General features: G+C 44.3%; 1 long non-coding RNA gene across 3 annotated transcripts in view; it reads right to left on the reverse strand.

Annotated features, from left to right (window-relative positions):
• The window catches only part of LOC121012795 (uncharacterized), a 21,725-nt gene extending 16,017 nt beyond the window's left edge, over positions 1-5,708 (reverse strand). For 2 of the 3 annotated variants that reach the window (XR_005782306.1, XR_005782304.1), the window contains exons 1-2: positions 5,609-5,708; positions 3,183-3,280 (exon numbers count right to left, since the gene is read on the reverse strand). This is a non-coding gene — a long non-coding RNA (uncharacterized LOC121012795). Of the gene's footprint in view, positions 1-3,182; positions 3,281-4,491; positions 4,654-5,608 lie in introns of those variants that run through there. The other variant, XR_005782305.1, reaches the window with a different exon arrangement.
• Between the last annotated feature and the right edge of the window lie 13,388 nt (positions 5,709-19,096).

A 19,096-nucleotide genomic window follows, 5' to 3' on the forward strand; every position in this document is an offset into this window, starting at 1 on the left:
TTTCTTTCTTTCTTTCTTTCTTTCTTTCTTTCTTTCTTTCTTTCTTTCTTACATTTATTTTTGAGAGATTGAGTGCAAGTGAGGGAGAGGCAGAGAGAAAGGGACAGAGAATCCAAAGCATTTTGACACGGGGATTGAAATCACAAACCACGAGATCATGACCTGAGCCGAAGCCAGAGGCTCAACCGGCTGAGCCACCGGGGCACCGCCTGGTACAAGCATTTTAGAGAACACTCTGATGGTATCTAGTGACCTTGAAGAAGAGGTGCAAAGTTGACGACCTGAAACCCCATTCCTAGCAATGTTTCCTGGAGAAACTAAGGCATGGACACAGGACCCAAGCATCATTCAAGCATCATTTATACTGGAAACAAAATATCCATCATTAGGAGACCGGACAAATAAATAGTGACTTAGTCACCCAAGGAGGTACTGTATGATAGCTAAGAATGAATTAACCGGAGCCTTGTATATCTCCACAGATAAATCCCGACAACCTAATGTTGAAGCAGAAAATCAAGTTGTAGTAAAATAAGTGTAGGAACATAGCATGAAAAACACTATTTTTTGTGTGTACAAACATACGTATGAAAATTATAAAACAAATATCAAAATGGTAAGCACCAAACTCAGAATAGTAGTTAGGTTTAAGAAAGGTGGAGGGGCACCTGGGGGGCTCAGTTGGTTAAGCATCCAAGTCTTGGTTTCAGCTCAGGTCATAATCTCACAATTTGTGGGATTGAGCCCTGCATCAGGCTCTGCGCTGACAGCACAGAGCCTGCTTGGGATTCTCCTTCTCTGTCTCCTCTCTTTGTCCCTCTCTCTCTCTGAAAAAAAAAAGAAAAAAAGGAGGGAGGTGAATGGAATGGAGGAGGGTGGGAATACACAGAAGGCTGTATCTGTAATGTCTTGTTTCTATCTTACACTCATTATCCTATTTTATGCTTTTATTTACACGGCTTTATATGCTTGAATAATTATATTTAAAAACTCAAGCCCTTCACCATGGCAACAAAGTCACCCACGATCTTGCCCCCTCTGAGGTTGTCTTTGCGGATCCTTCCAGTCTCCCCGTCCATCACTCCTGTGTACTACTGGGCTCCAGAGATACCAAAGATTCCTGTTTCCTGAATATATTCCTTTTCACAGCTGCATGCTTTTGCTTATGCTCTTCCCCCCCCGGCCCGCCAGCCAAGGTCTTCCATTCTAGACCCCACGTGGAAAACTCCATCCTTCCAGATTCATTTTCTATTCATCTATCTCTGGTGTTCTCCAAGGAAATGCTTCTCAAACTTCAACGTGCATAGGAGTCAGCCTTAGATCTTGTTAAAATGCAGGTTCTGCGGGTTTGGGTGGGGGCCCCCATTCTGCCTTGCTGATAAGCTCTCAGGGAATGCCAATGGTGGCACAGGTCGGAATCACACTATAGTAGCCAGACCCTTCTTCTTGGGTAGTTAGAAGCTCCCGGCTCCAGATTTCCACAGCCTCCTCTACATCCCTTATTATAATATCCATTGCATTGTTCTTGGTCTGTTTTTTATATCCAACCTTTTTCATGACACTCTGAAAAGTAGTTATCTCGTAAGGGTAGTAATCCTGCCCGGGGCCTCACTGCGTGGCCAGCACCTAGCATTCCCTCGCTGAAATATTTGAAACGTTCCAGTGTTAAAAATACAATTGCCTGTTGCACCTCTGGTGAAACCTCATTAAATCTGTTCAAACGTTTCTGTGTTTTATATCCCAGGCCAGTAGCAACAGGTAGGCAGAGCGGTAAATGCATAGTGTGTGCAGATCCGGTCTGAATAGGTTCCTAATTACGGTGCTCAACTGGAGAGGGGAACTGGAAACCCTTAAAAAGTTTCAGAACCCTTAGGGCAGAGAGAGCTTTGGAGATCCAGGGGATTTTCGTTACTTAGTCACAGGGCATGGATTTTGTTCTAAGCATTAAGATGGTTAATGGGAGGTTTGTAGACCTGTTGTGAGAACATAGGCCCTCTGAGAAAGATTGAAAGGGCAAACGCAGGGCTGGCTGATGACTAACAGCCTGGCCAGGGTTCCTGCCCGCTGGGAATCTTCTCCGTGGCCCTGTTGCACCCTGTGCATGTACCTGCGGAGGCTGGCGGGTGCAGGGAGGGTGCAGCCCAGCACGTGCCCCCACCTGCCCACCCGTCCCAACTCTGGCCCTCCCGCTTAGCGGCTGTGACTCCCTGAGCAACTTACTTCGCCTTTCCGGACCTAGGAGCGCCAGCTTTCAACCGAATACCACGTGGACATATACTGAAGATATAGTCCTTGTTTGTCTGAAATTCAGTTTGTAATTGGGCACGCAGTATTTGAATCGGCAAAATTATCTGGGACTCGCCTGCTTTGTTTCTAAAATGAGGTGCTAATGGTACCGATCTCATCAGGTTGTGAGGCAGAAATAATTGAATATGCGGAGAGGACTTAGCATGGGACCTGGCTCAGAGCGTGTTACCCATAGGATCAAATCCACATTCCTCAGTCGTGGGGGGAGGGGGGGGACTTTCAAGACTTGCACCTCCCCCCTTGTCTTCCCAGTCTCCATTACCACTGCCCCTCCCCTCTGTGATTCCATGCCGAGCCTATACCAAACCAGGTCCTGCCTCTGCTCCCGTGCTTGGCAGCTGCCTCTACCCAGAATCCCTTTCTCCTGAGCGCCCTGAAGAGAAGCCACTAGTCCAGGGTAGCTGTACTTAAGACTGCCCCTCTGTGGACTTCTGTGCTCCACCGCTGTGAGCCTCACCTCGTGAGCCCCTTCACAGCGCTTTATACAGACCTTTATCTGTCCCTGTCTCACTGTAGTAAACTTGTTTCACTCTTTGTGTTATATTTTCTTTAACAGTATAATGTGTGTGTGTGAATTAATGTTAATCCACGATCTGGTGCTTTTCGTTACTATCTGAAGTCTCTTAATCAGGAACTCCTATACCAAGGGTGATAGGTGAACATTTAAAAAGCTGCCCGACTTCAAATATTCTTATTTAAGTCTGCACCAGAGGACTTGCTCTTTGAGTAAGGGGTGTGGAAGTAATTTCTCACTTATAGAATGGGTGGTATTCAAAATATACAGTAGAGCAGAAGGACTTCACCTTGTCCTGTCGTGGGCAGAACAGAGGAAAGCCAAGATCTAAACCGCACACAGCCCTGGGTGTTGCACTTACTGGAGGCTTCTCCCATCTGATTTGATTGATTTCATCTATTGTCAGGATACAGATGCATTTGCCTCTAGTGAAACTTTCAGTGCAAGGTGTTGGAGAGTCTGAAAGAACAGAGAGCAAGGACTTCACCAGAATTACAGAACAGATTGAGAGCTGTTTTTTTTTTTTTTTTCACTTGCTTGCTAATAAAAGTTGGTTCACCGTGTGGAAAGTGGGCTAAGATGTGCCCTCATCATGCTATACCACCTGGTAGGGAGGGGGTGGGACAAGGGACATCTGTATCTTTTCTTGTACCCTACGTGTTGGAGGCCACTGTCATCCACCAAAAGGGACTCGATGATCACGAAACCAAATTGGTTTAGTTCAGTTTGCAACGCTGTGTCTCTCCAACCGAAGGTGAGCTCGAGAGTCGGGACCTGTGTTAGTAGTGTTTCACTCCAGCCCCTCCCCCTGCAGCTGGCCCAGCAGGAGGTGCTCAGTATGGAAGGGGTGACAGGACCCTTGAAAGACCCTTATTGTAGAGCCAGCTTGAAAACGTTGAGACAGAATCAGACATCCAATTAGCCAATATGATCAGGGTGAAAACACAGAAAAAAACGAAGGATACACGAGAAAGGAACACTTTGATATACCTTCCTTGAAATTCTCTAAGAAACCGCTTTCCCTCTTGAGAATTCATGATACATAGCATCACCTTCACATTAAAGGTGTTGAAGAGTGTTCTAAAAAAGTAAATCCTCCTCAGGCACTTTACCTCTGGGTATTCTTCCTCAAACCTGAGGCCTTAGTCCAATCAAGAGAAAACATCACTCTAACCCAAATTAAGCAACATTTTACAAAATGTCTGGCCAGCACTCTTCAAAACTGTCAAGTTCATGATAAACAAGGGAAGACTGAGAAACTGTCAAGATCAAAGGAGCCTATAAAGAGAAATCCTAAGTACAGTGTAGGATCCCGGATGACATCTCAGAACAGAAAAAAAGACATTAGTGGGAAAATGGATAAAATCCAGATATGTCTGGAGTTTAACTGATGGCACTGTACCAATGTTAATTTCTTAGTTTTGACAAATGTACCATAGGTAATGACAGATGTTAATATTAGTGGAAACTGCATGAAGGATATCTGGAAACTGTATTCATCACTTTTCGGTGCAACTATCATTATTCTAAGATAAAAAGGTCATTTAAAAAAGAAGTTTTAAAATAAGGTAAATATTTGAATGACAATTGTAGAAAAAAGAGGAATCTAGCTTTTGACACTAATGAAGTCGAACATTTAAAGGCAAGTCATGGATTCCAGGAAGAGCCACCTTCTAGGCTGGGCCTGATCCTGACCACTCGCCACCGAGGTCCTACCAGCTTTTCAGTTAGAATCTTGCTTCCACTTGGTTAATCTGCATGGCTTTGTTAAGGATAGATGGCTGGCTATCATGTACGATCGACTTTGGGAGAAGTGGAATAAACCTCTTCAGGGCTGCGTCTGCAAAGCTAAAGGCATAGAGAATCACAAACATCACAGCGTCACATTCCTGTCTTCTCATGAGTATTAAGCATCAAGACCTACTCCCTCAAGTGCCTCCCGCAGGACTTGGCACACTATTGGTATATCGGAAATATTTGCTGGCTTTATGTTACCATGGCCCAGTTCAGAGTTGCCCACTTACTCTGATGGGGGGGGGGGGGGTGGGGAGAAACAACAACAACAAAAAAACCAACTCCAAAGTGGATATGAAACTGAGCTCTTTCTGCTGATGTTGGCTTTGGGGCCTTTATTTTAAGTGCAAGAGGAGGGAAACTTGTATTTTTTTTTTTTAATGTTTATTTCTGAGAGAGAGAGAGGGAGAGGGCAAGCAGGGAAGGGGCAGAAAGAGAGAGGGAGACACAGAAGCTGAACAGGCTCCAGGCTCTGAGCTGTCAGCACAGAGCCCGATGGGGGGGGCTGGAACTCCTGAACCACGAGATCATAACCTGAACCGAAGTCGGCTATTTGACCGACTAAGCCACCTAGGCGCCCCCATACTGTACATTTTTTTAAATGATTGTTCCATTAATCAGTTTTATGATTTTAAAAATGGTAAATAATATTAGTCAATAGTAGTCAATGTAGCACTTACTATGGGCCAGGTGGTATTCTAGGGCTTTACATATACTAACTCGTTAAATTCTCACAACAATCCCGTAAGCTGGTTACCGTATTCATTCTTGTTTTACAGATGAAGAAAGTGAGGCACAAATTAGTCACGTATCTTTCTCAGGATTATATGCATTTTGCTATTTGATAAAAACACTTTATGTGGATGAACTAGGATTTGAACTAGATTGTGTCGCTTCAGAACCCACACCTCTAATCATGACACTACAGCTGTGCCCCATGAATTCATTTGCAAAGTGTGAGACTGTGGAAGTCAGCTCCAAAATGGTACTCACCTCCTGGAATTCATCCCCTTGTGTGGTCCCCTTCCACGAATCAGGATTAGTCTGCGTGTCTGATAGAACATCGTGGAAGTGACCGTGTGTGACATCTGAGGCTAGGTCACAGAAGGCATTGCAGCGATGCCCCTGGGTCTCGAGGGTAGCACTGACTCTGGGGGAGGTCAGCGCTATGCTGTGTAGACACTCAAGGATAATTGTGGAGAAGGAACCCACCTGGCAGCCATGTAAATGAGGCACATTGGAAGCAAAAGCTCCAAACCCAATTAAGCTTTAAGTGAGCACGGCCTCTGCTGACATCTGACTGATCCGAATAAGAAATTGCAAGCCCAAACTACCCAATGAAGCTGCTACAAAATTCTTGACCCATGGTAACTGTGAGAGAAAATACATATTCGTTGTGTATTCAAGTTGCTAAGTCTGGGGACAATTTGTTACACAGCAATTGGATAACTAGTACAGAAAACACTCAGAAAAGTGTGAAAAAGAAATCACTTCGAATCTTACAATTCTGATTGTAAGATTCCAATTAAAATTTTTTTAATGTTTTATTTACTTTTGAGAAAGTGTAAGTAGGGGAGGAGCAGAAAGAGAAGGGGACAGAGAATCCAAAATGGGCTCTGCGCTGACAGCAGTGAGCTCCACGTGGGGCTCAAACTCACAACTGTGAGATCATGACCTGAACTGGTTGGATGCTCAACCGACTGAGCCACTCAGGAGCCCTAGAATTCCTTCTTTTTATGCTCAAACATACTTAAGCTAAATGCATGTCGTTTTAAAAAAATATAACTTGGTTCATAACGTACGTTCATTTTTGTATACTGCCATTTCCCCACTTAATGCGTAAATAGATATCCATGTCAGTAGAAAAGTCTTTTGAAACATAAGTTTAATGGCTTTATTATAACAGTTCACAATGGAGCTTTATTTTTGGACATTTAAGTTGTTTCCATATTTCTGCTATTATAAACACTAACACAGTAACCACTTTGGAAAGAGACAATGTGGCGAATTGTCAAGACCACAGCCTTTGAATTCTCTGTATGCAAATTCTAGTTCTGCCCTTCCCTAGTGCAACTTTGAATAAGTTCCTTAGTCTGTGCTGTGTTTCCTTGATCTATAAAATAAGAAATGCAGTGCTTTTGCGGGCACTTCTTCTTACCTTTTTATTGAACTAAAATATACATAAGTTACCATTTTAAGCATTTTTTTAACGTTTTTATTTATTTTTAAGACAGAGAGAGACAGAGCATGAACGGGGGAGGAGCAGAGAGAGAGGGAGACACAGAATCTGAAACAGGCTGCAGGCTCTGAGCTGTCAGCACAGAGCCCGACGCGGGGCTCGAACTCACGGACCGTGAGATCGTGACCTGAGCCGAAGTCGGATGCTTAACCGACTGAGCCACCCAGGCGCCCCCCATTTTAAGCATTTTTAAGTTCAGTGGCATTGAGTACATTCACATTGTTGTGTGACCATCACGACCATCCATCTCTAGAACTTGTTCATTATCCTAAACTGAAACTCTGCATCAGCTAAACACTAACTCCACATTCTCTCCTACACTTAGCCTCCGTTCCACTTTGTGTCTCTGTGGATTTGGCTATTCTAGGTACAATATTTGTCGTTTTGTGTCTGGCTTATTTTACTTAGTATGTCTTCAAGGTCCAACTATGTTGTAGCACATATCCAAATTTCATTCTTTCTTAAGGCTAAATAATATTCTCTTGTATGTATATACCACATTTTATTTATTCAGTCTTCTGATGATAGCCTTTTGAGTTGTTTCCACCTTTTGGCTATTGTGAATAATGCTGCTATGAACATCGGTGTATAAATATCTGTTTGAATCTCTGCTTTCAGTTCTTTGGGGTACATACCTAGAAGTGGAATTGTTGGATCGTATGGCAATTTTATGAATTTTTGGGAGAACGGCCATACGTATGTCTTCAACAGTGGTTGGACCATTTTACATTCCTATCAGCAATGCACATGGGTTCCAATGTCTCCACATTCGTGCCAGTATTTATTTTCTGGGGCTTGGAGGGGGGCAGTAGAGAGGAGTTTGATAATAGCAGTTCTAATTAGTGTGAGGTGGTATCTTACTGTGATCTTGATTTTGATGATCAATGTTGTTGAGCATCTTTTTCATGTACTTATTGGCCATTTGCATATCTTTTGGGGGGAATTTTCTATTCAATTCCCCTCTCGACCATCACTTCTTTCTTGAAATTCTTGTCTGCCTTTACTTCCTCTAGCTCTCCCCTCCATCCCTCTGCTCACCTTCTACTTTTTTTCTTCTTCCTCTAAGCTTCTCATCTTATTGCGGTAGAGTTCTTTCAAGTTAGGTCTTTGACCTTCCCTGTATTAATTTCACTCTTGCCACCTCAAGGAAGCTAATGGCTGGTGTGGAGATTCAAGAAATCAAAGAAATGAAGATGTCAGGTATTCAATTAATATATTATAAATAAATGAATAAAATGAAACAAAGAGGTACAGTTAAATAAAGGAAGAAAAACTGAGTACTAAGAAACGTTGAGGTAATCACAAGAAGTCAGGAAAGGCAAGAAAAAAAAAAAGAGAGAGATATTAAATAAGACCGAGAATGAAATTTTGCCATCTGTGACAACATAGATTGATGTCAAGGGCAATATGCTAAATAAGTCAGAGAAAGACGAATACCATATGATCTCTGTTATAAGTGGAATCTTAAAAATGAATAAAAAAAGTGAAGCTCATAGATACGGAGAACAGATGGATGGTTACCAGAGATGGGGTGGGGGGAAGGGTGGGAGAAATGAATGAACTGCTTTTGTTTTTGGTTTAAATACATTGAATTTTATTTTTTTTTAACGTTTATTTATTTTTGAGACAAAGAGAGACAGAGCATGAATGGGGGAGGGTCAGAGAGAGAGGGAGACCACAGAATCTGAAACAGGCTCCAGGCTCTGAGCTGTCAGCACAGAGCCCGACATGGGGCTCGAACTCACGGACTGCGAGATCATGACCTGAGCCGAAGTCAGACGCTTAACCAACTGAGCCACCCAGGCGCCCCTAAATACATTGAATTTTAAAAAGGAAGATCAAATTGAGAGAACATTTACTGTATTCAAAATTTATTACAAAGCTACAGTAATCAAGACAGTGTGGTGCTAGCCTAAGGACAGACATATTAATCAATGGAATGGGGAGTTAAAAAGTCCATAAATAGAACAGAGTGGCCAGAAACAAACCCATATGCACACAGCCAACCAATTGTTGACAAGAATGCCAAGACCACCAATAGAGAAAAAAGAACAGGGTTTTCAACAAATGGCACCGGGGCAACTAGATGTCTACATGCAAAACAGTAAGTTTTATATCCCTCACAGCATATACAGTAAGTATATCCCTCACAGCATATACAGAAACGAACTTAAAGCGGATCAAAGAGCTAAATGTAAAACTCTTAGGTTTGGGACCTGAGATTAGGTAGTAATTTCTTAGATATGATACCAGAAGTACAAGTAACAAAAGAAAAATTGTGTAAATTAGACTTCAGCAAAATGTAAAGCTTTGCGCTTCAAAGTATACTATCAAGAAAGTGAAAGTGAGAAGTGAAGAGAAAATAAGAGAAAAACTTGGCGAATCATGTCTCTGCTAGAACTAGGGGAAAAAAAACTATTACAACTCAGCATTAGAAAGGACATTTTTTAAAAAGGGGCCAAGGATTTTAGTAGACGTGTCTCCAAAGTAGATATAAAAATGACCATTAAGCACAAGCAAAGATGTTCAACAACATTAGTCATTAGGGAAACGCAAGTCAAAATCAAAATGAGATGTGAATTCACACCCACCAGCACAGCTATTATAAAAAAAACAGAAAAGGAGAAGTTTGGTGAGGATGTGGTGAAATTGGAACATCGCTGTCAGGAAACAGGTTGGTATTTTTTTCAAAATGTTAAACATGGAATTAGCATGTGACCCACTAATTCCACTCCTAGGTATGTGCCCCAGAGATCTGAAGATACGTATTCACACGTAAACTTGTATGCAAATATTTACAGCAGCGTTCTTCTTAATAGTCAAAAAGTGGCAACAGTCCAAATGTCCGTCACCTGTTGAATGAATAAACAAAAGCAATACATCCATACAATGGAATATTGTTCAGCCTTAAAAAGGAATGAAGTCCTTGTACTTGCCGCGGCAGGAATGAACCTGGTAAATGTCAGCTCAGTGGTTTAAGAAGCCCAACATGAAAGACCCCCTGTTGTATGATTCCATTAACACGAAATGTCCCAAACAGGCACATCCGTAGAGACGGAAAGTAGCTTAGTGGTTGCCAAGGGCTGAGGGAAGGAGTAAATGGAAAATGCTCATGAATGACAGGGTTTCTTTTCTGGAATTAGATGGTGGTGATGGTTGCACAGTATCATGTAAATCTTTAGTAAACCACAGAACTGTACCCTTTAAAATGGTGAATTTATGGTATATGAATTATATCTCAAAAAAAATAAGTATAGAAAGAGGAAATGCTTTCCGACTCATTTCATGAGGCCAGCATCACACCGTGATGGTCTTCTTGACACATCAACTTGGCTGTACCACCGCCCCGGTTACGGAACGCTGAGATTGCTGTGCAGGTGTTTTGCAGATGTGATTAAAGTCCATCATCAGTTGACTTTACTCAAGGGGGATTATCCCAGAAGCTCTGGGTGAGGCTAATCCAGAGCAGAGTTTGTGCTTCCTGGAAGAAATTCTGCCTGTGGACAGCAGCTTCAGCTCATGCCTGGGAGTCCTGGCCTGCCCCTCCTGATGGCCTTAGGGATTTCAGACTTGCCTCATCTGCCCCCACAATCACATATTCCTCACAATAAGTCCCTTAATGCATCTCCTCCTGGTTCTATTTCTCTGATTCAGCCTTGAGTGAGACTGATAGCAAAACCAGAAAAGAATATGTACGACCAAAAATAAAAAACGGACTAATATTCCTCATAAACGTAGACACAAAAATCCTTGAGACAATGTTAGCCAGTCAAACTCAGCAATATATACAAGGTACAACATACTATGACCAATTAGAATTTATCCCAAAGGGTGCCTGGGTGGCTCAGTCGGTTAAGCATCCGACTTCGGCTCAGGTCATGGTCTTGTGGTTCGTGAATTCGAGCCCCGCATCAGGCTCTGTGCTGACAACTCAGAGCCTGGAGCCTGCTGCGGATTCTGTGTCTCCCTCTCTCTCTGCCCCTCCCCTGCTCACTCTCTCTCTCTCTCTCTCTCTCTCTCAAAAATAAACATTAAAAAAAATTTTTTTTAAAGAATTTATCCCAGGAATGCAAATTAGAGTTATTTTAGTTAATTTAATGAATCAATGTAATTTGCCTCATTAACAAAATTTTTAAAAACTCATTTCAGGGGCACCTGCATGGCTCAGTCAGTTGAGCATCTGAATCTTGGTTTCAGCTCAGGTCATGATCTCACAGTTCATGAGTTCAAGCCCAGCATTGGGCTCTGAACCTGCTTGGGATTCTCTCTCTCTCCGTCTCTGCCCCTCCCCAACTTGTGCTGTTTCTGTCTCTCTCAAAATAAATAAACTTAAAAAAAAAATCATTTCAGTTGAAGCCAAAACAAAAAAGAAAAAGCATTGAGAAATTCAGCGCTTTGTTTATAATTAAAAAAAAAAAAATTCTCAGCCAACTTGGAGTAAGAAGCACTTCCTCAATGTCTGTGTCAGTTTGCTCGGGCTGTCATAGACTGGGTGGCTTAATCAATAGAGACTTATTCTCTCACAATTTTGAGAGCCAGAAGTCCAAGATGAAGGTGTCTGGTCTCTTCAGAGGCCTCTCTCTTCAGTTGGTAGATGGCTGTCTTCTCTCTATGTTCTTACATGGTCTTTATCCATCTTTCTATCCCAGTCCAATTATTATAGAGTGTACTCCGATGACCTCATGTCAGCTGTGTCACTTCTGTACAGACCCTGTCTCCAGATACGGTTCCATCTGAGGTACTGTGGATTGGGACTGCAATCAGGTGAATCAGGTGGGGGAACACCGTTCAGCTCATAACAACTGATGCAAAACTGAGTGCGTCCCCTTAAAATTGAGGGTAAGGCAAGGATTTCCACCCTTACCACTTCTTTCCATCATAGTACTGAAGGGCTTAGTGCAATAAAGAAAAACATAAAGAGTGTAAAGAAAGAAGCGAAGGGGCTCATTCGTTCAGTGGCCGACTTCGGCCTGGTCATGATCTCACAGCTTGTGGGTTCGAGCCCCGCGTTGGGCTCTGTGCTGACAGCTCAGAGCCCGGAGCCTGCTTCAGTTTCTGTGTCTCCCTCTCTCTCTGCCCCTCCCTGCTTGCACTCTGTCTCTCTCTCTCAAAAATAAATAAACATTAAAAAAAAAATTTAAGAAAGAAGTAAAAATGTCTTTATTCACAGTTGACATGGTTGCATACGCAGAAAATCCCAAGGAATCTAACCCTCCAGCCCCCTCCCCCAAAATCTTAGGAATAATAAGCAAATTTAGTAAGGTTGCAAGATAGAAAGTTAATATACAAAAATTAGATGTATTTGTATATATTAACAATGAGTTGTAAATGAAATTTAATAAAACACTACAGTTGCATCAAAATCAGGAAATATTTAGAGATTAATTTAACAAATATGATCAAGACCTATATGTTGAGAAATTAAAGAAGATCCAAATAAATAGGAAGGTATACCATGTCCATAGACTGGAAAGCAATATCGTTACCTGATGTCATTTTCCCCCATATTGATATATAGATTCAATGCAATCCCAATCAAGTCCAAGAAGGCTTTTATTATAGAAACTTGCAAGCAGATTCTAAAATTTATAAAGAAGTACAAAGGACTTAGAATACTTAATTTTGAACAAGCTCCAAAAGTTACCGTAAAATAACTATAAATGATGAAATAATTTTTAAACAAAATTTCAAGGGTACATTAATCAAGAAAATATGGTATTGGCATAAGGATATACCTGTACATCAATGGAGTCCAGAAACGGACCCACAGTTAAATTGTCCATTTGTATTTACTACAACTGCCAAAGCAATTCGATGGAGTAAAGGAAAATCTTTTCAACATCTGATACCAGAGCAACTGGATGTCCATGTAGAAAGAATCGATCTTGACCTTACCTTACACCCTGCCTCCAAATTAATTCTGGATAGATTATAAACCTAAATGTAACAGCCAAAACTATCAAGCTTCTAGAATACATAGGAGATTACATTTGCAAGCATATAGGAGGCAAAAATTACTTACCTAAGACACAGAGAACACCAAGCATAAAAGAAAATGTTGACAAATTGGACTCCACAGTATTAAAAAGTTCTGCCCATCAAAAAACACCATCAAAAAGTTAGTAGATTAGGGCATCTGGGTGGCTTAATCAGCTGAGTGTCTGACTCTTGATTTTGGCTCAGGTCATGATCCTAGGTCTTGGGATCAAGCCCCACGTCGGGCTCTGTGCTGAGTGTGGAGCCTTTAAGATTCTCTCTCTCTCCCTCTGCCCCTCTCCTCCACTCGTGCTCTCTCTCTTTCTCTCTCTCTCTCTCTTAAAAAAAAAGACAAGAAAGAAAGTTAATAGATAAATCACAGATTGGGAAAAATTTTACAATATCTATACTGTATATTGATACTATATAACTGACACAGGATTTGTATTTAGAATATAGCGAGAACTCTTATAACTCAATAATAAACGGGTTAACCATCCAATAAACGAGTAAGTACGTGGTCCTGATTAAGATCCTGAAGGCAAAGTTCACCTTATATGTCTCTAGAGGTGAAGAAACAGAAGCCGAACCATACTGTAAGAAAATCCACTCCACCGCCAATAAGGCCGTCCAAGGTTTTCAAGAGAAAATAGCCACATGAATTCAAAGTACAGCATCACTATTCCAGAAATCTTTGGGACATTCTGCACAAAAGGTCTACAAAGAGCTTTGGAAAGATTAACCAGATGATCCTCCCAGCTTCCTTAAGAGACAGGTAGGGAGTGGACAGTTCAGCCTACTCCCACAAAGAGAGAGCCACGGACAGCCTGTTTCTGAGACGCAGCGACCTGGGTGCCTGGCAGACGGACAGATGCGCTCCGTGAGATGAGCCAGGGAGCAGCGATCAGCACCGCAAGCGCTTGCCTCTCCCACCCTTTCTAAATTGACTCACCCACCGCTCACTCAGCAGATAGCTATTAAAGAATGCCTCCCTCTCTGTGAGAGTCAGGGCTTGTAGCTTGACTGTGGCCTCTCACTTCAGAGGTGCACCTTGCCGTCTGCCCTGGGGGCCTCTGGTGACTCATTTCCTGCTCCCAGGCTTGCTCTAGCACACAGAGCGAGGACCCCGGGGTCCTGTGTTTCATGCTCTGCTTCTCAGCCCCTACTGGTCCCGACCTCTCCCTGGCTTCCAGGGCTCCAGCCCCTCCTGTACCCCTCCTGGGTACATTCCTCTCCGCTCTTCCCATCCCGGTCCTGGGCAGCATTTGATGAGGCTAGAGTGATAATAGTAGATGTCATTTGCTCAACCTCAGGATGAACCCACTGTGCTTACAGAACTTGCACCATCATCCTGGCCCCAGAGCCTTCGTTTCTGCTGGGCCCTCCCTTGGAATGCTGTTCCATTCTTCAGCTCTCCAAGCAGTATTCGCTGTTCAGTAACCACCACACCCAGGAAGTCTTCCCCGCGTTTCCCCTCTTCTTTACCCTCAGCGCTCAGGAAACTTCGCGGTGCATACCTCTTGCCAGGACAGATGCCCTTGCCCTCCGCAGAGGAGAAGGCAGACAATAAATTGGCAAACATAGAAAAAAAAGACAAAATACAGAGCACCGTGAAGTGTAGGGGCCAAGGTCAGGCTTCCCCAAGATGGACTACTTTGTCATGAAGATTATTTGAAGTTAAAAAGCAATCAAAACCCAGCAGATTCAGGACCCTCCCCTACAGCTACCTAAAAAGAATTTAGAGGACTCACTCCAGGAAGAGCGCTATCTCCGCAGATAACGACTTTATACTATGAACTACATACAGTGAACAGGGAGGAATCCAGCAAGGCCTGTTTGACCAAAGTCCTCTTTGTCCCGTTGTTTCTTAGTGGCCCAGGAAACGTTTGTTGACCAAACATTTGCTCTTTTTCATCTCCCTGTGAATTGCGTTCCTTCCCTTTGAACCCCTCTAGCCCCTTCTCCTTGTTCAGGATGACATAGATACCTCATTTTTCCTTGACTCTTTGGAATCCCCATGTCTGTGTGGATTCCCTGTACATACAAAATTAAATTTTCTTTCCTCCTGTTAATCTGGCTCATGTCAACTTGATAGTTGGTCCTATGAGAAGGACCCTGAAAGGGACAGGAAATTCTTGCTCCCTGATGGAAGAAAATAAAACTAGCTACGTGACTTGCAAATGAAGGGTGGGGAGTGTTTAGATGGCATCACCCCTGAGGAAGTGACATCTGAGTTGAGACCTGAGTGATGCAGCGGGGCCAGCCTTGCAAAGACCCCAGGAAGAATGTATTTGGCAAGAGGCACGACCTGTGCAAAGGCCCTGAGGTGGGAACAACTTGGGCATTTGAGGGAAAGAAAAGCAGGATGATTAGGGGGTAGTGAGTGGGCTAGGTTAACTCCTACAGGACTGTGTAGGAGGTGAGGGGAGGCAGATTTCATCCTGATTTCTTCTCACTTTGGGACCAGGAATAGGACTGAATGCTGTGTGTCCCGGGCCCTGTCATGCCATGTAGTCAGGACCCCACATATGGGAGGCATTTGGTCCTTTCTTTCACAGACCTTAGAGCTGCGTTCTACTTGCCAGGCCTTCTGTCAACTATTCCGCATGCCTCACCGGGCTCTTTTGTTGGAGAGAAATTAGTTCCTGTTCCGAGGACACAACGAGAGAGCTACAGATTGAGGAGGCGATAGATAGAAATTCTTCCAGATATTCAGGACAAATGGTCAGGAGACAAGGCAGAGCAGTTTCTAATAACTTCCTTCCCCTTGGTTCCCTGTTTCTAGAATCAACCTTGCATTTTACATAAATTAGATCATGAAAAGAAAGTCTTGGTGTGTCAATGATTGAAAAATAAAACCATCTGTAATGGCAATTAGGCTAGAAAGTGGAGGAATTCACAGGGTGGAGGGCACTGGTTGGCAGTTCTGTTTCCAATCCATCAGCCCTGAGCTTTGGGGGGGGTTCAGATAAAGGGGTGTGACCAGCTTTGGGGGGTTCAGATAAAGGGGTGCGACCAGTTTCCTTCCTCTGAGTAATAACCATAACAACGGGCACTTGCTGAGCACACACACTGTGAGCCAGGCACCTGGTGAGCCGTCTACCCAGAAAAGTAACAATTTGCACAACCACCCGTTCTTTAGATGAAGCTGGGAGACGTTGAGGAATTTGCCCAGAGTCACATAGCTGGTCAGTGGCAGGTCTAGGCTTCAAATCCAGACTGATTGTGGAGTCTAGGGACTTACCCACGGCCTGTAAGTTTAGGCTGTGCCCCATCACCGTCTGTCAGACTCTCAGAGCCACCCTCCCTGAGGAGCTGGCCTGCACATTCAGGACTGAGGGGCCAAAGCACAGGGACGGTCTAGGACTGGCAGAGCCAGGCCAAATTCTCTTTATGATCCCGCAGGGGGAGAGATGAGGAAATTGTGTGCTTTATGGACGGGCTTAGCCTGGCTTCTTGTTGACTGCACACCCAAGCACACGCAACCCTCTTTAGAAGCTCCTTTCTGGGTAGTTGCTGAGACATTAACTGCAGAGGGAAGAATTCCCCACACCCTTTGGTCTCAGGTGATATGACCCTCAAGGCTGAGCGTTTGGTCCAAGGGGAGGCCCTGGGCCAGCCAGGTCCTCACAGGTGCTTTTTCAGACCCGGTGGTGAAGTCGGCTTAACATAAGGGCACAAAATGCAACAGCATTTTGAAGGGGCATCTTCAGTGAAAGCAGTCCGCCCCCAGATGGTCCCGTAGGTTGGCTCTCCCTGTGAAAGTCTGCGCCCTTCAGAGGCTGTCACTACATGGCAGGCCCAGGGCCCTGAGGTATACAGTTGGTTCAACTGTGCCCCCTCCAAAAGACATGCCCAAGTCCTAACTCCCAGAACCTGTGAGCGTGACTTATTTGGAGAGGCGTCTTTGCAGATGTAATTAGTTTTAGGATCTTGAGATGAAATCACGTTGAATCTCAGGTGGGTCATAAATCCAACGACAGTTGTCCTTAGACAAAAAAGCAGAGGAAGGTTTGAGACACAGACGCAGGGGAGAAGGCCACATGATGACGGACCCAGAAACACAGTGGTGCCGCCATGAGCCAAGGAACACCTGGGGCCACCAGAAGCTGGAAGAAGAAAGCAAGGATGGTCCTCCAGAGCCTTCAGAGCATGTGTTGGCCCTGCCGACCCCTTGATTTTGGACTCTTGGCCTCCAGAAGTGCAAGAGGAGAAATTTCTGTTGTTGTAAGCCACGAAGTTTGTGTTCGTTTGGGAAGACAGCCACGAGAAACTAACACAGGCGACCGCCACTCCTGCTCTTGGGGCTTGATTCACTAGTTACACGCCATCCTGTCCATCCCCAGAATAAGGGGTCACCTATTTACAGAGAAACACAATGGAGAAAGGGAGGTCACCGTCTGCCCAGTGCCTTCTCCCTGTGTGGGCAGAGCCCCAGGCCAGAATATCAAACGTTGGCTGCTCTCCATCTTTAGAAAGAAAAGCCTCCCAGCTCAGGTCCAGTCCGGCTCTGGGGGCCACCTTGCCAGGCACTAACCCTCTCTCTCTCCTGAGGTCACGTGGCCAGTATGGCTTCGCTAACCTCCTCTCTTCGTGCTGCCCTGAGGCCCACAGACTCACCCCGGGGGTTCTCACTGCCTTCCCCTGAACAAGGCATGAGCAGGACCCCACTTACTACATTATGACCGGAGGCCAGTTTTCCTCCCTGGGTCACCTTGCGTTTGGATGGTTCCAATTTCTTTAGTCATGTTTACCAACGGTTTCCACACTTGTGGAAAATCTCCTTTATTTCATCCAGTTTCACTTAAGGACAATTTGCATGTTCTCCAGAAGTAAGGGAGGCACTGTGTGGTTGGGACTCCACACTCATTGGCAAGATGGCTAATGGGGCTGTACTGGGGTCTACAACCATGGGACACAACTGGCCCTCCTGATGTGAGCTGGGTAGCCATAAGCAAGGAACCAAAGTGATGATCTTTAGTTGGTGTGTAACATATGGCAGAGTCTTTCTTGCTATTCTTTCCCACCCCCCTTCTGTGTGTGTGTGTGTGTGTGTGTGTGTGTGTGTGTGTGTGTGTGACAGAGAGAGAGAGAGAGAGAGAGAGAGAGAGAGACCGAATGTGTGTGCATTGAGGTGGGAGTCAGTCACTGGCCACCAAAGTTCTTGTCTTCCTCTAACTATAAATAAAGGGAAAAGCTTTGAAAGTCTTACTCTTTTTCCTCTTTAGCTCTAACATCTTAAGATTCAGTGGAATTTGTCCCAGGAGAATTTAAGAGAAGAAATAACGAGTTCACAGATGCTTTCAACCACTCAAGCTTACAGAGAACTCCAAATCCACAAGAATTTCACAGTCTGCAATAACCCACCTTTTCAGGTAGAAGGTGCTGGCTATGAGGGACTCCTTGTTCCTGTTTTCATGAACTTTGCCTTTGAGCGACCTTCCCAGAGACAAGACTGCCGCCCAGAGGATTTGCCTGGGATGGATGTGCTTTGCCACTGGCCCTGGGTTGGAGAAGAGGGGCCTTCCGTTTCTTCATTCTGTGGCCCTCCCATCCATTCCTGACTGCGCTCTTTGCAGATTTCCTTGACCATGATAAAGACAGACAGGAAAATTGAGGAAGAAATGGACGCTAGTGTGGAAGAGCAGGAATTAATATGCCGGGGCTCTCCGCAGCAGGCATATTCAACTCCACCGTGTTCATTCCTGGATTCACCCAACAGCTGTGTCTCAGACTCTCAAACACTCTCACCTGAAGACGTTGTAGCCCCAGTGGGAGGGCTTTGTCCTAGTTTCCATTACACGCATGGTTTGGGGAGTAGGAAAGGTGGGGGAATAGGGATTGATCTTGCAAAATTAATTAGGCTCACCATTGGTCTTGCCAGCACTCAGCTCTATGCAGCGCGAAGACCAGCCAGGTACTGACCCCACTGGGCAGTTTACAGGAATTTACGTATAACTCTGGTTTCTGAGACAGACGAGGCAAAGGCCAGAGATGTAGCCTAAGAACATATGCATTTAGATCTAGTCCAAGAATAATACGGTCCAGCATGAATTCGTTTCCCTAGACTCATGTGTTCATTCATTCCATTTGAGAAGTGTTTTGTGAGCCTTCCTTTGTACCAGGCTGGACACTTGTGGATTGACTGATGAACAAGACTGACATGGATCCTGTCCTCCCCCGGAGCGATTGGCTTTCCTTCCCTAATGCTGAGGAAATGCCCAGGCAGGAGAACGGGTCTGTCTCCTCCCTGCCCTGAGCGTGTG

Source organism: Herpailurus yagouaroundi, unplaced genomic scaffold, assembly GCF_014898765.1.
Source record: "Herpailurus yagouaroundi ecotype Mexico unplaced genomic scaffold, PumYag 197, whole genome shotgun sequence".
NCBI classification, from domain to species: domain Eukaryota; kingdom Metazoa; phylum Chordata; class Mammalia; order Carnivora; family Felidae; genus Herpailurus; species Herpailurus yagouaroundi.